The sequence below is a fragment of the Drosophila kikkawai genome, chromosome 3L (assembly GCF_030179895.1).
Source record: "Drosophila kikkawai strain 14028-0561.14 chromosome 3L, DkikHiC1v2, whole genome shotgun sequence".
Classification (NCBI taxonomy): domain Eukaryota; kingdom Metazoa; phylum Arthropoda; class Insecta; order Diptera; family Drosophilidae; genus Drosophila; species Drosophila kikkawai.
Genome location: NC_091730.1, coordinates 34,699,064 through 34,720,131, shown reverse-complemented (window position 1 = coordinate 34,720,131; position 21,068 = coordinate 34,699,064).

The following is a 21,068-nucleotide window of genomic DNA, read 5'->3' as shown; positions in this document are numbered from 1 at the left end:
AATAAAAATTATTTTTTTTTTTAACTTATGAATATCCAAGCATTTAATTATATATATTTTCTAATTTTCACTGTCACCTTTCACTTTATTTTCGGATCGAAGAAAAATGAACGCCTTGGAAAACGAATATGTCGACCACGGACGAATGAACTTTGGACTGCGTACTTATCTTGGTATATCCGCAATGGGGCGTTGGAAATTTACTTTCGCTCGAAGGACCATGAAATGGAGGGGGCGGAGGTTCCAAGAAAAGTCGTCGTCCTTTTGGTATGTCGGTGGCCGTCGCAAGTAGTTGGAGAAGGTGGCTGGCTGTTGAATCCCACAAAAGGTTCCAAATAAGAAGTCGAGCGCAAGCGCTGGCCGCTTACACTGCCGCTCATAAATTCGCGCCCTTCTGGCGTGAACATTCTCCCCCCTTGCGCTAGCAAAAGGAAACAGGATCGGCAGGATCATGACTCCAGGACGGCTCCGGAAAAGGTCCATCCGAAAACGGTGCTCTGAGCAACGGGCAAACCAGCCTCGAGTTTCAGGAACCCCGGTTGGATCAGCTGCTCATCCGCAAGACGGATGTCGCCGAACTTAGCCCGTGTGGCGTCGCTCAGAGCCCGAATGGGAGTCCAGATCTTGAGGCTCGGGTCGAGCTTCAGGACGACCTCGAGCTGGAAGTTGCCTGTTCGGGATCGGAGAGTCGCCGAACAGACCTCGTCGTCTCCCAGACTTGTGAAGGGCAGCCGGAAAGCGGCCGCCAGCGATCGGTCGATGCTGCTCACCGCCATACATGGGTCGATCATCGCCCCGGTCACGAACGAAGAGGATCCGGTGTCAAGCACGACGATGGCTATCGGAAGGATGTGGACCGTCTTCTGACGAACCAACGTGGTCCCCGATGGGTTTGGAGCGGAGACCTCCGGACGTGGACGCTCAATGGAGACCCGATTTGGCGATGAAGAGCGGCAGACGGACCTGGCGAGGATGCGACCTGGCAGGCTGGCTAGGCTTGCGTGAAGGGCGTGGTGGTGACGACGTTGGCTGAGGTGTGCGTTGTGGCGGCCGTTCCTCGTGCATGTGGAGTAAGGTGTGATGGCTCCCTCCACACTTCTTGCAGCCGTCCTCGCTGCAGCAGGTTCCTCCTGAGTGCTGATGTGCGAGGCAGTTCGAATAGTACTTATTGATAAGCACTGCTCGAAGGCGCTTTTCAGCGCTCAATTTGTGGAATCTCTTGCACTTCCGTAGAGGATGGATTCCCCTGCAGACTCGGCAGCGGTAGGATTGAATAGATAGCAAGTGGTCTGATGAGTTGGGTAGCGCCAACGAAACGATCGTCAACACAGCTGCTACTTGTCTATTCTTTTTGTTGTTTTTAGCTACAGTCGAGCCTTTGATTTTTATAAATCGAAGCCGACTGTTTACGCCGGGAGGCCCCTGCTCCCCCTCTGCCCACCGAGCGTCCAAAAGCTTAAGCGCTCCCAGCTTAGCGAAGCTCGCCCGCTCTCCGCTCCTCGGTATTACCGATCGCACGCTCCTGTGTTCCCGATCGTCGCTCGCTTCTAGGGACGGCTGCGCCGCTCCCGGTTCTCCCGCTCTCGCGCCGTTAAGCTGGGCTTCTCGGCCGGCAGCGGGCCCTTAGGCTAAGCTCAAGTTTTAGTTACAATACGAATGTCAATAAATGCATGCAAAGGGCGCTCCATGCCAACGTCATTTTTCGACCCCCGAATTTCTGGACCTTTTTACTGCGTTTCTTCTTCGTGGGACGGATTTTTCTACTGATCCTTTTGCGGAGGATATCCTAGCCACCCCACTCATAAACATGGTCCTTCGAGCCGGATAAGGATATCGTCCTGGAATCCTTTTTTTCCAGCAGCTTTGGTGGTGCCTCCGCAGAAAAGATAAGTAAAAAGTTTCCTCCCGTCTCTAATTGCCGGTCGTTAATAGTTGTCCGAAATTTAAATTTCAGTCAACCTACGTACGATTTTTTGTCAACTCCTAGTGCGAGTTTTCCGACACCACGGCAATTAAACAACGTAAAAATCTACATACATAGATCAAATCCAATTTTCCCCACTTCCATTTGCCTGCACTTCGTTCTGCAACGGCACAATTATCGCCGTTTTTTCTTCCACTTCTTCGGCCCGTTGTACATTTCTCCGTACATACATACATACGTCCCTATATTCGGCCGTACATCAACGACTAAAACGGGCTTGATATACGCACATACATACGTACATATGTAAATCGCGAGTTGGTTGGTCACTTACTTAGAGTGTTAAGTGACATCCTCAACCTTCAGCCGAACAATATATTAAAAACAAAAAAAAAAATAATAATAAAATAAGTGAACGTGTGTTTCCAGTTGAGCGCCGCGGCAGTGAAAATTATACAGTGAACATTTCGTGTTGCCGAATTCGGCCCCCCACCCGAGATTTTCTTCTCCTACATATCTTCGTTCACTGTACGTTTCTCGCGGCCTCAATATTTTCTTGTGAAACAGTTTCGTCAACTTCAAAAAAATACAGTCCACTCCGAGACGCTCTACTTTATGCCAATATATGAATATATTTTCTGTCTCTAATATTTTTTGTACGCCCTCACAACTCCAGTCCAGTTATCGGGTTTCTACTGTACAAAATATATTTTCTGCCTCCAATACAGAAACTGAAATTATATTATAACAAATTTATAAAATTCGACCCGATACAAAATAAACAACATTTAAAAAAAATCGAAAGCCCAATCCTAATCCACACTCGGCGGCGTGATTTTCTTTCCTCTCGACTTAGCGACCGCAGCGTCCTGGTTGTTTTTCCGTTGTTGTTTTGTCTTGGGCCGCTGCTCGTACATACATTTGTACATATTTATGCATTGCGTTGACGACGGCATAACCCAGTGAACTTTTTCCGTTCCAGACAAAACCCAAGGGGTTTAACTTCGCCATTCCGACCACGAAAAATAATTAATTATTTTTTGATAAATCCAATCAATCCAATTCTTCCTTCAAAGTGAACGGACGTGTTTTTTTCTTGCGCTCCCGATTTGTGTAGAATTTGTCTAAAAACCTCCGGGGCTTACTAACATTTAATATTTGGTGTTTCAAATAATTCCCGTTCACTTCGCGTGTGCATGCTACTTGTTTATTTTGTGCTATTTAATTCAATTTAAATTGCATTTTAGTTTGGGCTGCTGCGGTTGCTTTGCATTTTGCTCTTTTTGCGTTCCCTTTTGTGCCTTCAGCGTTTGTTATTGTTTGCGTTGCCGCAACAGCTATAAACGGTTCTACTCAGCGCTTATCTCTCGCTCTCCTGCTCATTGCCCCCCTGCTCATCAAGTGCCGTTGCATTTAATCCCTTGCCCCCTCTCTTAAATAGTGGAAGTACAGTGGTAAGTCCTTATAATGTCCCATAATATGGTCTGCTTCGCCAAAAACTGTAAGAAAAATATTACTTACGGTGAACTGTGGCTTGGCTGTGTGACAACATAGTACATGCCAAGTGCATTGGCGTTGTTGCACGGACAGTAGATGACGTGGCCAAAAATATCGGCGTACGTTACTGCTGTGAGGCCTGCCGCGAGGTGGAGAGGGAAATGATGTCTTTTATGCGGCAAGCCAGGGGTGGTTTTAAAGAGCTATTATTGAGTTTTCGCAAAACTCAAGATATGCTCTTGGCGCTGGATACTCAATTTAATAGCCTCAAGCTGTTAAATGAGTCTCCTAGGCGCAAAAAAACCGCAACTGGTGGGCAGCATATTGGCGGATCCCAGCCACCAGTGATAGGCACTGCACAGCAGCCTCCCTCGACTCTGCCCCCGACCCCGGGACAAATTCCAAGAGTCCTGAGATCGAGCGCTAAAAAAGATTCGGTATCCGAATGCGTCGCGGGTGCGACCGTGCCCCCGGTGTTGCCCAGTTCCGTTTTGTCCACTGGGGGGTCCCAACTCCTGTCTCAGCCCTCTCAGAGCCCTAATCCCAGTCCCTGCCAGGGTATCAGGCCCGGACTACCGGCCGAAAGTGGTATGGTGGCTCAGTTTGCCGTGTCAAAACCCCTTACGGCAATTCCACCAACAAAACAGTTATTTGTTTCGCGGCTTTCCCCTGATCAGACATCGAAAGATGTCATAGCTTTTATCCAAGGCAAAGTAAAAGTCGATAGAGAAAAAATTAAGGTGGAAAAATTTAAATTTTCTTACCCCAGGAACATTTCGTCTTTCAAGATAAATATTCCTGACGAAGTCTTTGGCACTCTATGCTCTGCCGAAACCTGGCCACAGTATGTGGTTGTCAAAGAGTTTGAAGGTACGAAAAAGAAAAAGCGGCCTGTGGGAATTACTCTTCCTAGGCCAGATTTGCCCAATGCTCCGTCTACGTCTTCCAATTCCGTCCCAAAAAACTAACCAGTTCCCTTTGTATTTCCTATCAGAATGCAAGAGGCTTACGCAGTAAGCTTCCTAAATTGTATTCTGACAGCGTCACATTTGCTTCCCAAGTTATTGTGGTCACAGAAACCTGGTTAAAGCCGGAGATTCTGAGCTCCGAAGTTTTTCCAGCTGCGTTCACAGTATACCGGCTAGATCGGCCTATCAGACGTGGGGGAGGTGTCCTTATAGCGGTCGACTCCACTCTCACGTTCGAATTAATAATTTTCGAGGAATCCAAGAATGTTGAATTCCTTTGCGTGAAGCTATCAGTTAATGGTAGTTCCATTTTTGTTACATGTTCCTACATTCCTCCATTGTCGGAACTTCCTATTTATTGGAACCATCTTTCCGCTATTCAGTTGGTCTCCAAAAGACTTTCGGATAGGGACCATTTAGTAGTTCTTGGTGATTTTAACATCCCAGGGGCTATTTGGTCCCTAGATAATTCCACAAACACACTTCTTACGACAACACATCATGATTTTATTGCTGGCTTGTTTGACATTTCGCTGTCCCAAGTCAATCATGTTCGAAATTCCTTAGAGCGCTTGCTTGATCTTTGTTTTGTCTCAGATCCGGAAAGAGTTAGTTTAGCTAGGGTGGCGCCCCTGACGCAACCCGAACATCCCTATCATCCCACTTTCGATGTGACTATCGACATGGGGACTGTTTCACGGAATAAATCTGACAGTCTAGCCCAAGACGTCTTCTGCTTTAGCAAGACGGATTTCGTACGGCTGAATAATTTCATAATTAATTACAACTGGTCCGATCTTTACACATGCACTGACATGGCGGAAGCCGTGGGTATTTTTTATCGTGTTATGAATTCATTTTTTATTGACTGTGTTCCGTTATACTGTCCGTCTACATCAAACAAGCCTCCTTGGTTTACCAAAGAGTTGACCCGCCTCAAAAATAGAAAATCTAATCTATATGCTAAATATCAACGTACCGGTTCTCCGATTGTCCTATCTAGTTATTTATCAGCTCGATCCACTTTTACTGTGAATAACGCGCAGTGCTACAATAATTATTTGACTCGTTGCAGGTCCCAGTTTTCTGAGGACCCAAAACAGTTTTATAATTTTGTTAAATCCAAGCGTAAATCCATTACTCGTCCGTCCTCGCTCTCTTTTGGTAATTCAACAGCAGATAATGATCAGGCAATAGCCGATCTTTTTGCTCAGTTTTTGAAACCACTTACTCCAACTCAATAGACCCAAATCAGGCTTATCCTTACATCATCCCCAAATCGAACCAAATCTTCAGTCCTACCATTAACGAAAGCTCTCTTCTTAGGGATCTTCATCGTGTTAAGCCAGTTTTTTTACCAGGTCCCGACGGAATACCAGGCTGTGTGCTTAGGAATTGTGCCGAAGCCCTGTGCAATCCACTTCTCAAATTGTTTACCTTATCCTTAGAAACCTCCCACTTTCCCCTTATTTGGAAGGAATCATTCGTTATTCCTCTCCACAAAAAAGGTAGCAAATTGGATGCCAACAATTACAGAGGTATCTCTAAGTTGTCGGCCATCCCTAAACTGTTCGAAAATGTTATTACTCGTCATCTGCAGCACCTGTGTAGGTCAATTATTTCTCCATGTCAACATTGTTTTATTAGGCGAAGATCAATTACAACGAATCTGTTGGAGCTTACTTCCTTTATTATAAAGGTATACCGAAATAACTTTTAGACAGATGTAATCTATACAATTAAATACTTGCGATATTCATAAGTTAAAAAAATATAAACTTTATTTAACTGAATATTGGTTTTACAAGTTATTTTTATTTTTGAAGAACACCAACCTAAATCTTTTAGGTCTTAAACTGAACTCAATTAATTGATCTGGATAGATTGACGTTCAAGCCTCGGTCTCGAGCTTTCAGATATGGATTTAAACTTTAAAGTTCTGGAGAGGATTTAGGAGAGAGCTTGGAGTTGATAATTAATCTTCTCTTAGATTCAAGTGCATTCGCTCTTGGATATAAGTGCTCTTTGATTTTCGATTGTTTATTGAAGTCTAATATTTTTGTTTTCGACTTTGGCGAGTCCGAACTTTGAACGTGGGAACGTGTGATGACTTAAGTCATAATTGTTTAGTCTACAGAAGGGACTGTCTGGAGTTTGTTTAGAGTTTCAGATTGCATCCTTTGTGTAAAGCCTGGGTTTATTCCGCTAGCTTTGGCTTTGGAATTCTTATAAACATCCGGCGGTTGCTATCTGATGTGTATGGATATAAGCTAGGGTAGCAAAGGGTGTATTGGGCAAGTGTGTTTGTGTTACAGGGTATTACAATATTGTGTATTGTGTGGTGTGTAAAGTAGGCGTAGACAGAGTCTATGGGACTGTGGATATGTCACTCCCCCAATCGTTGAATTTTGCCTGTCCTCAGGAATTTAAATTTGGGTACATTAAAATATTTTCTGAAGCTAATGGTTCGGTACTGATTTGGTTTGGTGTTTCCTCAGGTTTGGTGTATTTTACAATTAACTTCTTAGGAATATTCTTAAATTTATAAATTAAATACAGGATAAGACTGGTTACTGTAATTACAAATGTGGTTATGCATATTATTTGGAATGTTGGGTAGTATTTTACATGGTTGTCAATTAGTTCTTTGGTCTCCAAATAAACTAATGGTTCTATTTTGGTGATATTGTTGTTTATATAAATTGTTTGTGTAAAATCAGCAAAACTGTTGGAAATTATAAATTCATCAATCTGTATAGTACAATTTTTAATTTTGATCAAGTTATTTCCTATTATTGTGACTTTACTGTTGGTGCAATCTTGGTTTACAATAGTTTGTGGAAGATTCCATGTAATTAAAATATTGGGTTCAACGTAGTTGAGTTGGAAATTCTTCTGTGTTTTAGTGTATTTGCACTCTGTGGTCTCTTGTTTAACAATTCCAATAATGCATTTGTCAAATATTATTTGCCCTGTATTCTTATTATAAACCTTATCATCATAGATATAAAACTTATCGAATAGAGGTTCCGTCAGGATATAATTATGTTCGTCTGGGTATGGAATTATTTCGAAAACTGGCACTTTCGCAATATCGTTGGGAATATGTGAGATAATCAAGATTTCGTTAGTATCTGTTTTAAGCCAGGTAGAAGTTTTAATTTTTAGTATCTTTTCGGAATTAACTTGTTTTAGGTAATCGTGTTTTAGTAGTTTTGGGTTAAAGATTCCTAATCTGGTTAGTTGCATGCCAAGTTCTATGTCTTCGATATATTCCGTGAACTGTTGTATATTAAACATCAAAATAGCTAAATGCTGATCCCTTTCTTTATCTTCTTTGAGCTTATTAATAATGTCTATCCCACTATTGATAACATCAATAATCATGTTCAAGTCATGGTTTTGGACTGAACTTTCTGACAAATTATTAATTCTTTCCTCTAGCTCTTCTCTGTCATTTTGGTCTAAAGTACCGAATAGATATTTATACGCCGTACCTACTACATTAAGGAGACCTCTTTTGTTACGCTTGATAATTTTTATACCGGTTATTTCCCTCTTTAATTTTTCAACTAAATATTGTATTTGTAAAATACTCGGGAACTCTTTTGCTTCATTTAACAGGTTGTCGAATATTAGCATGGTCTTCGTCAAATTTATACTCAAGTAGTGATATTCGTAATTTATTGGGATGTCCGTGGTTCCTGTTTGGAATACCAGATATCCATTCCTTGCACTTATTGGGTTTATTTCGATGTTACTCCCTTGGACCATATGAATCATGGGAATCATACATATCAGCAAGATTGGAAGTATTAGCCGTTTACATTTCTTCGTCGGGTCTGGAAGTATCGTATTTGCTTTTGTTAAAATTCTTTTGTCTTTTGAATTTAGATTTATAATGAACGATTTTCCTGCCGCGATTAGTTTCTTCGAAATGTTTATCATCCACTTGTTTTATCTGTCTGGTCTTTTTGAACGGATTAGTGACTTTACTTTTTACAAGTGGGGCTTGCCTATACTTTGTATTAACCTCAAACTCTTTTCTTTTCTCGTTGAGCTTGTTAATCCGGTCAATTTTATTTTGTTGGGTATTAAAGTCAGGGGTTCCTGCATAGAGAAAGATATCTGCTGGGGTTCTCTTGGTAGTATTATGTTTTGTTTTGTGATTATAAACATATAAGATGGACTCGAATTTCGTGCACTTGTCCTCTATATTCGTTTCACTACCAATGATCCTAAGTTTTTCATTAACAGTTTTGTGGAATCTTTCTATGTCAGACACTCCGTTTTTGCTTGTGGTTACAGAAATATTTACACCTTCAGATTTTAGCCAGTTCTGTAGTGCAATGCACATGAATGCTGAATCTTTGTCTGCTTTGATTTCTTGGGGTTTTCCCATATCATTGAATACCTTCATAATGGCCCTTTTCGCTTCAAACCAATCTCTACTTTTTACTTCGACGAGCGTTGCAAATTTCGAGTAGATATCTATGCAAGACAAGAAAATCTGATTTCCCGTGAGATAAAAATCGATCACGTATTTCTCTCGAGCGTTGAATATCTCTGGTGTTATTTCAAACAGCAAGTTAGTATTTCTGTGTTCAGTCTTTGCGACATTACAGATTTCGCACTCATTGATTATGTTTTGAATGAGCTTCTGACTGTCCGGATAATAGTATTCTTCTTTAAACCAATTGATGGTTTTTTCTATTCCTGGATGTAGAAACTCTTTATGCTTCTTGAGGATCAAGTCCTTGAATTCAGCATAAGTTGAAACATCAACCAACTTTCTGGTACATCTCAACAATTTGGTTAAACTGTTGGGGCTTATGATTTCAGTATATGCCCTTTGGAATACCAAAAAGTCCTCGTCATTAGGGAAATAAATAGCACTTTTCTTTGTGCATACATATTCCTTGATGATGGATTTAGCGAGTTCGTTAGTCATTTCTTTATATGTTATTTTGATTTTTATTTTCTGAAAGAAATGATTAACTTCTGCGTTGTCATTATCGCCCTTTTCTATCTCGATCTGTCGAGAATAGAAATTCAATGGTCTCTCAGAGATGGATATGTAATTTAAATTATCTTCGCCTGCACTATGGATAGTGGCATCATTGCTATTTGCAATTTCACCGAGCATTACTTCTTCAATTTTTGTTCTAGAAAGGGCATCTGCTACATAGTTTTCTTTTCCAGGGAGATATTTTATCTTGTAGTCAAATTCATTTAATTTGATTTTCCATCTTTGGAGTTTCATGTTTGGTTCTTTAATATTATTGAGCCATACCAGGGGTTTATGATCACTTTGTATTTCAAAAGGCCTGCCAAACAGGTATGACCTGAAATACTTTGTTGCCCAAACTATTGCTAACAATTCTTTTTCGATGGTAGCGTAGTTTATTTCATGCTCATTCAGCGTTCTGCTGGCATAGCATATGGGTTTGTGATTTTGGGATAATACCGCCCCTATCGCTAAGTTACTTGCGTCTGTTGTAAGGGAAAAGGGTTTTGAAAAATCAGGGTAGATCAAGATCGGCTCTGAGGTTATCAATACTTTTAACCTTTCAAATGACCCAATGTAATCTTTGCACTTGGTATCGATTACAGCTCCTTTCTTCAACTTCATCGTCATTGGTTTGACGACCTTTGCGAAGTTGGGAATGAATTTCCTATAGAAGCCACAAAGTCCCAAGAATGATTTAATCTGTTTTGGGGTCTTTGGCAATGGAAAATTTACAATAGCATTGGTTTTGTTTGGATTAGGTTTGATACCGTCTGTCGTGACAACATGTCCCAGAAACTCAGTTTCTTTTTTCATAAATTCGCACTTGTTTAGCTGCAGCTTCAAATTAGCATCCCTTAATTTTCCGAAGACTTTCCTAAGTGATAAGATGTGCTCCTCCAATGAAGTGGAGTAGATAATTATATCATCTAGGTACACTAAGCAATCTCTGTAGATCAAATCTTCAAGAAGATTGTTCATGCATCTCTGGAATGTTGCAGGTGCATTTTTCAAACCAAAAGGCATACGCGTGTATTCGTAATGCCCATGTTTGGTCGAAAAGGCTGTCTTTGCAATGGAATTGTCATCCATTTGGATTTGATGGAATCCTTTAGCTAGGTCAATCGTGGTGAAATACTGGCAACGACCAAGTTTGTCCAGTATCTCATCCATTCGTGGAATGGGAAATTTGTCATTTACAGTGATCTCATTTAGATTCCTGTAGTCGACGACTAACCGAAATTTCGGTTTCCCTGAGGCATCAGCCTTCTTGGGGACTACCCAAATGGGAGAGCAGTAAGGAGATTTCGATTTACGAATTATTCCCTGCTCAATCATTTCTTTTATTTGTTTATTTACCTCCTGATCCACGCTTTGGGGATACTTATAGGGTTTTCGGTAAACTGGGTCCTCATGTTGAGTTTGGATAACGTGTTTGATAGTACTTGTGAAAGTCAAATTTTCACCTTCTTTGTACTGAATGTCCCTATATTCATAGAGAACCTTCTTCAAACACTCAACCTCTTCAACATTTAGGTGTTCGAGTCTATATTTATTGCATTCGCGTAACTCGTTTTCAACCGCGAAGCTGACTATATCGTTGTCAACAGACTTAGGGTCAATTTTGTTTTCTTTCTGGCCCTTTAAGTCTTTAACTGGAGTAAGGCACTTTGATGGTGCGGTCTTCTCCTTCTTTGATTTGGATTTTGCTCCTTTTGTAGGTGCAATTTTATCCATGAGCTGTTCTGCAGATGCAAGCTCATTTTTAAGTTTTGGGTCGAGGCATTTTGTAGATGCGGTCTCGCCCTTTTCTTCCTCGAAACAGAACTTATAGGTTTTGGACCCCAAAGTTACTGTCTCCTTCTCGTAATCAATTTTTGCTTTGGTGTTTTCTAGATAAGGGCGACCTAACAGGAAATCATAATTTTCGGAAAAATTGTGCACATAAAATTTTTGTTCGGACGGACACACAGCACTGGGTTTTAATTTGATGCTTTTTACCAATTTTATTGGCCCCATTATAGTGTATACCGATAATTTTTCTGTACTTTCTTTTACTTTTGCAAAGTTTTCCTTTATGATATTGATGGAAGACCCTGTGTCAACCATGCCCTTATAAAGCTTATTTTCATATGTAATTTTTAAAAATGGACCGACCCTTCCTCTTCTAATTCCTGTGTCTCCGAGGCAGCTTGATGAAAATTTACGTCCATGCGGCTTGAACTTTCCCTCTGCCTCTTGACACCTCCGCTATTATTAGCGTTGTTAGACGTTGAAGGTTGGAAATTAAGGGGGTTGTTCTGCCTAGCCTGAGTTAAACCATCTCTGCATGTATTATAATTTCCCCTTTGATTTGGTGGAATAGTTTGGTTACTCGGGTTAGTATTACGAGAATTGTTTTGATTTTGATTATTCTGGTTAGTGTTTTGTGTAGAATAATTTTGGTTAGTAGAATTGTGATAATTACTGGGGTGATTATATTTATTATTATAATATCTTTGATTATTCTTCTGATTCTTATTCCCCCCGCTTTTGCGACCTTGCCAGCTCGATTTCGAAAAACTATCCATTGGATTTGAGTCGTAAAGACCCAACTCCATTGTGGCTTGTTTTAATTTAGGAATGGTATCTATGTCTTTTCTTGCTAGTGACATGTACATCCTGTCCGGAAGTTTTCTATCGATTGTCGTTTTTATTGTGGTTTTTAGCATTTCTGAATAATTGGACTTTGCCACAGGGTCACTCTCCAATTCTAGCTTATCAAATATATTTCTAACCTGACTTTCTAAACGTTCAATAAACTTACTAATACTGCCTGGATAGGTAGTCTCCTCCAGTTGTTTCATCAAGGTTACGTATGGACGATGATCCTTGAATGATGTCGCCAGGGCTGTCCTCATATCGGTCCACGCTGTTGCTCCTGCTTGAGTTATTGCCTCTAGTGCGTCATCAACGATGACTCTCCTGATTGCTCCGTAGATTACGTGTGCTTGGCGTGCATCTTGAGTAGGGTAAAGCGACAATAACTGGTCCACCTGGCTAATAAAGCCAGACAGCTTTCCTGGAGTTCCATCGTAGTAATGCAACTCCTTTATTTGCGCCAGTAATTGATTTAGGTGTACTTCAGATAATTGTGGAACTGCCATGTTTTATATTTTGTTGGTTGGTAAGTTTATTGATTGGTTATATTGTTTATTTGCAGAATTTATTTTCTGACCTCACGGGATTTTCAGTTTTTCTCACGGAATAAAATAATCTCTTGTTGATTTTATTTTTCCGACCGCACGGGATTTTTTGACACTTGAATCACGTAGATTCTTCTGCGGATCACTAATTTTTAGAATCACTATTTAAAATTCGCTAGTGTTAGGACTGCTAGTCATATAGCATATCCTTTTTAGTTACACCAGTACCGTATTTTAAGGACTCTTTTATTTTAGGATCCTACCGACTGCGCCAATTAAATACTTGCGATATTCATAAGTTAAAAAAATATAAACTTTATTTTACTGAATATTGGTTTTACAAGTTATTTTTATTTTTGAAGAACACCAACCTAAATCTTTTAGGTCTTAAACTGAACTCAATTAATTGATCTGGATAGATTGACGTTCAAGCCTCGGTCTCGAGCTTTCAGATATGGATTTAAACTTTAAAGTTCTGGAGAGGATTTAGGAGAGAGCTTGGAGTTGATAATTAATCTTCTCTTAGATTCAAGTGCATTCGCTCTTGGATATAAGTGCTCTTTGATTTTCGATTGTTTATTGAAATCTAATATTTTTGTTTTCGACTTTGGCGAGTCCGAACTTTGAACGTGGGAACGTGTGATGACTTAAGTCATAATTGTTTAGTCTACAGAAGGGACTGTCTGGAGTTTGTTTAGAGTTTCAGATTGCATCCTTTGTGTAAAGCCTGGGTTTATTCCGCTAGCTTTGGCTTTGGAATTCTTATAAACATCCGGCGGTTGCTATCTGATGTGTATGGATATAAGCTAGGGTAGCAAAGGGTGTATTGGGCAAGTGTGTTTGTGTTACAGGGTATTACAATATTGTGTATTGTGTGGTGTGTAAAGTAGGCGTAGACAGAGTCTATGGGACTGTGGATATGTCACTATACTGATTTCAGTAAAGCATTTGACTCTGTTAACCATTCTCTTCTTGTTCGGAAACTCGATTTAATGGGATTTCCGACTGATCTTCTTAATTGGATCTCAGGTTATCTAAATGGCAGGACGCAGAAGGTCCTTTTCGAAAATAAACTATCTAATGTTCTTAGGGTTACATCTGGCGTCCCGCAAGGGAGTCATTTGGGTCCCCTACTGTTTACGTTATTTATCAATGATCTGCCCGAAGTTTTGACCAACTCCAGAGTACTTATGTATGCTGATGACGTCAAGCTTTGTGTGCAATATAACGATGCTACTTGCCAATCAGACTTACAGACAGATCTTAACCATTTTCAAACATGGTGCTGCATGAACTTATTAAACTTAAACGGTTTTAAGTGCAAGCTAATGACATTCTCCCGTGTCACTCCTAAGCCTGCAACTTATACGCTAAACGGCTGCTCTTTGGAAAAAATTAATATAGTTGATGATTTAGGTGTCCGTCTGGATCCTAAACTTGACTTTATCGATCATATTTCGTGCATGGTGAATAAAGCCAGGGGTGTGCTTGGTTTCATTAAACGGTGGTCGAAGGAATTCAATGACCCCTATGTTACAAAAACGTTATATACTTCACTTGTTCGTCCTATTTTAGAATATGGATCCTGCGTTTGGAGCCCTCAGTATGGCGTCCATAGTAAACGCATAGAATCGGTTCAAAAGAACTTCTTACTTTTCGCTTTACGCGGTTTAAACTGGGATGCAAACCAGAGGTTACCGTCTTATTCTAGTAGACTCTTACTAATTAACTTACCCTCCTTATCTGATCGTAGAACCATGCTAGGTATTACATTTTTACACAACTTAATCCGTGGTGACGTGGAAAGTACTGACTTGCTCGGTCAGCTAAATTTTCACGTACCAATAAGAAACACCAGATCCTTTTTACCATTAGTTTTGCCCCACTGTAGAACATCCTTTGAACTACATGAACCCTTTAGAGTCCTCTGTGCAAATTATAACGATTTGTACACAATAATATCTAACGTTGATAGCCTCCCAAAACTAAAAACTTCAATCTTAACCCACTTACGCATGCAAGCAACCAATCCGGCAGTACGCCAGTAGTAGTCTCCCCGCATCCTTTTTTTTTAAAGTCCTTCGCGTTTACTAATTGCTAACAAGAACAAGCACGTGCTTGGTGTCGCAAGTTCCACTTGATATGTACTGTACATAGTGCATCAACGTCTTGCAATAATATTAAATAATTATTTACTTATTATGAATTGATAATTAATAATAATTAAATTTATTTTTCTTATTTTCTTTATTACTTAATAATTATAATTTGTTTATTTTTTTATTCATTATTGACTAATAATTTCGGAAAAAAAAATATTAAGAGCATTAGTGTGACCGTTTTCATGTTCCGCACGAAGCATCCTTTGCTCAGGTCAGTCGACAACCGCTGATCCGCAGAATCCGAGATCGAGTATGCCCAAGGGAGACGACAAGACGCTACGTCCGTCCCCATCAATCCGTATAGACAAGTCCCGATCCGCGTCTCCGCGGCCGTCTCACCTTACTCCAAAGGCTGCCACTGCCAATCCAAGGGCAAAAAGCGATAAGTCCGTCCCTTCTAGTCCCGTTACTTTGCCAAGACTTATTCCGTCGGTTTCCAAGATGGCGCAATCCGCACTAGACATCGCCCTCCGAAAGTTCATTTCCACGGCGGACCGTGTTAGCCAATTCGAAGCTAACCTTTACACTCCGAGCGCTCCGGACACTGAGAGATTTTCCCCTGCCATGTGCAAAATCCATCGGGACCAAATCCGTGCCCTGTGGGAAAAGGTGGAGAAAAGCTATGAAAGCTGCTCCGATCTTCTTGCCGTGTCCGCCGACAAAACCGCCGCCTCGACAGGCCTCGAATCCAAATATAGCGACTGTTACTCCACCTATTCGAGGTGTGTTGTGCAACTTCAAGACGTACTTGACAAGGCCGCCTCCCAGGCCAATCAGGCTTCCGTCAGTGTCCAACCACTTCCTTCTACGGGTTGTCGCCTGCCACCAGTGGACACCGAGGTCTTCACAGGCGATTATCTTCGGTGGCCCACCTTCCGGGACCTCTTCACGGCGATTTACATTAATAATTCCCGACTTACGCCTGTGGAGAGGTTATTCCACCTACTTTCGAAGACTCATGCCATCGTTTCAAAGGCCCCTCTGACCAACGAGGGTTTCGTCTCAGCATGGAGAAGCCTTTCCGACCGCTTTGAAAATAAGCGATTGTTAGTCAACAGTCAGTTAAAGATTCTTTTTAACATCCAGGCTGTTCCTCAAGAATCCGGAATCGCTCTAAAAGAGCTCCAAGGCACAATTCAAAGTTGTTTGACCGCGTTACAAATGTCCTCCATTGAAGTCGAGGCGTGGGACTGCCTTCTTGTGTTTATGGTCTCCTCAAAGCTTCCCAAAATTACGCTTTCCTTGTGGGAGCAATCAATTCGCAATAAAGCCGAAATTCCAACCTGGAAGGAGTGGGACGCATTTCTGACTGAGCGCCATCGCACTTTGGAGGCCATCGACGACGTCAGGCCTAGCGGCTCTGGGCATCTTCCGCCAAAGTCATCAAATGCTAATCCACCGGTGCGTAGGCTCGATTCACACGAAGTTAGGGTGGCTCCAACACCGAGAAGGTGTAATCTATGTTCCAGAGAGGACCACCCTATCCGTATATGTCCGTTTTTCCTGGAGATGAATGTCAATGAGCGGACAACCTTCATCCGAAGAAAGCAACTCTGCTTAAATTGTTTTTCGCGAGGGCACCAGCAACGGGACTGTAATAGTGCCCATTCCTGCTTTACGTGCCACAGCCGGCATCACACTCTGCTGCACCGCGACAATCCTACTACTAGCGTTCCAAGACCCTCCGCTCCATCTAGTCCTCCACCTGCACCCATCCAAAGGGTTTCCTCATTCTCCACACGTGTGACCACTTCTGCCGAATCCTCCAATTACTGGGTGCCGTACGACGACAGCATGAGCAGACGTTCACGAGGTATTTTTTCCTACCAATGCCGAGTCTGCCAAGCGAACCATCCGCTCCGGAAATGCCAACAGTTCCTCAAACTCTGCGCTGAGAAGAGGCTCCGTGCGGTTCTCGACCACCGCTATTGTTCTAACTGTTTGGCCCACGAACATTCCGAGGGAACCTGCCGCAGCGGTGACCGATGCAAGACGTGCAATCAGCACCACCACACTCTCCTGCATCCGCATGACCGTCCAGAGCATCCACTCCGCTCGCAGCATCGGTCACCCCCATACTTCTAGTTCGCATTTACTTGACCATCACTCATCTCCATGTCATTTTCTTTCATCCAGATCACATACGAAGGCTTCATTTCCATACACCGCGATCGCTCTGGAAAGCAGACGTACCCGAGGTACGTAATCCTACCGTAGCCGAGTCTGCCAACGTTCATCCGCTACGGAAAGTCCGTCGTCTTCTAGCGCACAGTGATGCGTCCTGTTCACGGCATTCGACGCCTCCGCCTTGTTCAGCAAGCTCCTTACGACAAGTTTTCGCCTCTCCATGGCAATCATCCGCCTCTCCTTGGCACTCATCCGTCCTTCATCGCTACTCGTCGCTCCAGCATCAACGATCTACGCGGCGCTCTGACGCCCCTCCATACCATCGTCCTGTACGGGTTTATTGCAACCCGAGTGATTGCAAGGGGGGGGAGAATGTTTACGTCGGGAGGCCCCTGCTCCCCCTCTGCCCACCGAGCGTCCAAAAGCTTAAGCGCTCCCAGCTTAGCGAAGCTCGCCCGCTCTCCGCTCCTCGGTATTACCGATCGCACGCTCCCGTGTTCCCGATCGTCGCTCGCTTCTAGGGACGGCTGCGCCGCTCCAATTCCCGGTTCTCCCGCTCTCCCGCTCTCCCGCTCTCGCGCCGTTAAGCTGGGCTTCTCGGCCGGCAGCGGGCCCTTAGGCTAAGCTCAAGTTTTAGTTCCAATACGAATGTCAATAAATGCATGCAAAGGGCGCTCCATGCCATCGTCATTTTTCGACCCCCGAATTTCTGGACCTTTTTACTGCGTTTCTTCTTCGTGGGACGGATTTTTCTACTGATCCTTTTGCGGAGGATATCCTAGCCACCCCACTCATATTTAATTTGGTCCTCCTGCTCTTCCCGTCTGTGCTGCTGCTCTTCTACTTGCTCTGTTATCTCGCCTGCCAGCTCAGTGGTGCTTCCACCTTCCCTTTGCTCTTCGCTCTTTTGTTGGGCCACCCTGTGGGATTCCTCCTGCTCCTCGGTGCCCTCTTTCCCAACGGCTGATCGAATGTACACCTCGGCCTCTCCACCTTCCAGTACATTCCATTGGTCCGAAACCGCCTGGCCTGTGTGCCCTGATCGGTTTCCTGCCGTCTCACAGCATCCGATGGTTTTGGGGTCTATTTTAAAAGGCCCCCCGTCGGATTCCTTGCAGATCTCTGGGTTGAGTCTGCGCTTTGGTTGTTCGAGACTTTCTACCTCGATAATCTCAACTACCTCGGCCAGTTTCAGAAACTCGGGCAGTGTTTTAAACCCTGACCTCCTCGTGTATAGTTTTATCTGGCTTCGGCAATTCAGGTATATGCGGTTCAACTTTTCCTCCGCCGTATACTCAACTGTCTAGCTTGTTTGGTGTGCAGTTCCACCAATCGCTCGCCGCGTCTTCCAGGATCAACGGCATGGTTTGCACCAACTGGTCGTGCCCGATGCCGTTTCCCGTCGCCCAACCTTCCAGCTTCCTTATAAATTCTAGCGGGTTGGTCATTCCATCGTACGTTATTCCCCAGCTCCGTACTTGATCCAGGTTTTCCACGTTTATCCTCCTCTCCATGATCGTATATCTTCGCTTTGCGTCCGTCTAGCTGGTACAATCCTTGTGGTCGTTGCTCTGGCTCACGGTCTTGCTGCCTCTCTCTTAAATCTGCCTGCTAGCCATTACTCTTGGTGTCGATCTCTTGGGTAGCTAGCGGGACGTCAAGGGTTCGTGCAGGAATATTTATTTGATTCAGGCGTGGTTGCTGTAAGAGATTCCGACCCAGTCCCAGAGTAGAACGCTAGAGGATTATGCCGTAAATGTATCTTAATGTTTATTTTACTTAAAAGGTACAATTCTCAATAATTGCATGCCGGATCTCGATTCTGGGGTACGCCGTAGTTCCGATTCCTCCTCCTCATCCTGCTTTACGGCGGTCCAGTAGGGAAGATGCCGATAGTTTCGCCCAAAGGTCTGTGGCCTTGAAAGCCACCCACAAGCGAATGCGTTCGGACTCGAAAGTCATCCACGAGAGACTGCGTTCGGACTCGAAAGTCAACTGAACCCAGTGGTTGTCGGACTCGAAAGTCAGCTCAGCGACGTTTGTTGGACTCGAAAGTCAGCTCGGAGAAGTTCGGACTCGAAAGTCAGCATAGAGACGTTATGGTCGGACTCGAAAGTCTGCAGATTTGGACTCGAAAGTGAGCAGAGAGAATCGGACTGAAGTCGGCAGTATTTTGGACTCGCAAGTCAGCAGAGAGAATCGGACTCGAAAGTCGGCAGTGTTTCGGACTTGCAAGTCAGCCGAGAGACTCGGACTCGAAAGTCTGCAGAGGTTCGGACTGGAAAGTCGGCAGTATTTGGGACTCGCAAGTCAGCAGAGAGAATCGGACTCGAAAGTCGGCAGTTTTTTGGACTCGCAAGTCAGCCGAGAGACTCGGACTCGAAAGTCTGCAGAGGTTCGGACTGGAAAGTCGGCAGTATTTCGGACTCGCAAGTCAGCAGAGAGAATCGGACTCGAAAGTCGGCAGAGATTGGACTCGAAAGTCAGCAGAGATCGGACTCGCAAGTCAGCAGAGATCCTAACTACGATTTATAAATAGGAACCTGAGTTCCCAAAAAGTGACTTCACTGCTAACTACTGGGGATTACTCCAGGGCCGTGGTCCGCTTTATATAGGCCCTGGCGAGGCTTCAGTGTGGCCAGAGTCCTGTGCGGTATTTTCCCGAAAAGTGTGGCCAGCCTCCGTTCGGTCCAGTGTGACCCTCCTTCACGATCAGTGGCGTGCGCGCGCATTTAATTCAAATTATATTCATAATGTCGTTAATCCATTTCTTATGTCGCTAAGTGTTTCTATTTTATTCTATTTCTTCCTACTCAGATATATTGTGCGCGTACAAGCGTCACAGTTAGTAAAATATTGACGGAAAGAGACTTAAAAACTCCAAGATAAATTCAGTCTAATATGGGAGCGGGAATGAAAGATGCATTTGTATACGCTAAAAACCTTAACATATTGAAAAAGCAGATACTCAAGGCAAATCTTACTTCTTATGGCAGAAACTTTACATCAATTCAAAATCAAATCCAACACTTACCCTTAAACGTAAATTTATATTCCTTCTATTCCCTTTCGCAGTGACTCTAAAACCTTTCGAAATATATTTGTTCCGTTGAGTTCCGCACCGTTGAGTTCCGCACCTGATGGAAAAGAAAACCACAAATATCACTTCTTTTTTTTCACTGTTTCCTGGACGCTGGCCTACTGTGTCCTCTTGGCGTTCTTTCTCACTTTATTCCTTGCGGTGCCGAGTCGAAAGAGGAGGAACAATTCTCCCCCATTTTCTCTATATTCTAATCATCTTCACTCACTTTTACGGCATTGCTCTTTTTCTTTGGTAGAATCTCCGAACTTTCTTTCTATTCCACTTACCCTTAATTTATGTTTAACAATAAAAAAAACTAACAAAAGCTCGATTTTTTTTTCCTTCAAACAGACTTTTTGCGGTTTCTCTCTCGTTCTCAAACTCCTCTATGCTCGGCGAATACGAAGACAAACCGACAAACCAATCTCACGTAGTAAGAAACGGAACAAAGAGAATTTATCCTTATGTTATCATTGTATTTAATAACTAGGGAAACCAATTAAATGCGAGAGCTTTGGTGATCGTCATCTCCCGTATTCGCGAGCTGCTTTCTTTCTTCTCCTATTCCGGCCAGTTGCCTAAAAAAAAAATGGTCTGGCTCAATATTAAGCACCAAATGTAAATAAAAAGTTTGCTTTCGGATCATTTGGTAAGATTAGGTTAGGTTTATCCGGACGGCCATCGGTGTCCGTGGAAATTCATGAGTCACTATTAGTGACTCTTTATGCGGGTTTCGAGATCCTTGAATATCAAGGTGTTTTTCGCAAAGGCAAGGAGTTCGCCTGGCTTCCTCCTGGAGGAGTCTTATAGCGATGCCAAATCCGGAGAGCCTAGGTATCTCATTCTTGCCCTCGTTAGGGCCGGACATTTGCAAATGAGATGCTCCAAGGTTTCTATTGCTATCTATTCTATCTAAACCTTGGAGCATCTCATTTGCAGCTTGACTGCATGTGCAGCAGACAGGCAGTGACTTGTTAGAATACCCACTAACATTCTGCAGTCCTTCCGCCGACGATACAGCACGTACTGAGTGAGTTTCTCGTTGTGCTCTTTGCATACGATTTTTGATATTCTGCAAGTTGCGGAATTATTCCTCAACCTGCTTTTTGCGCTTT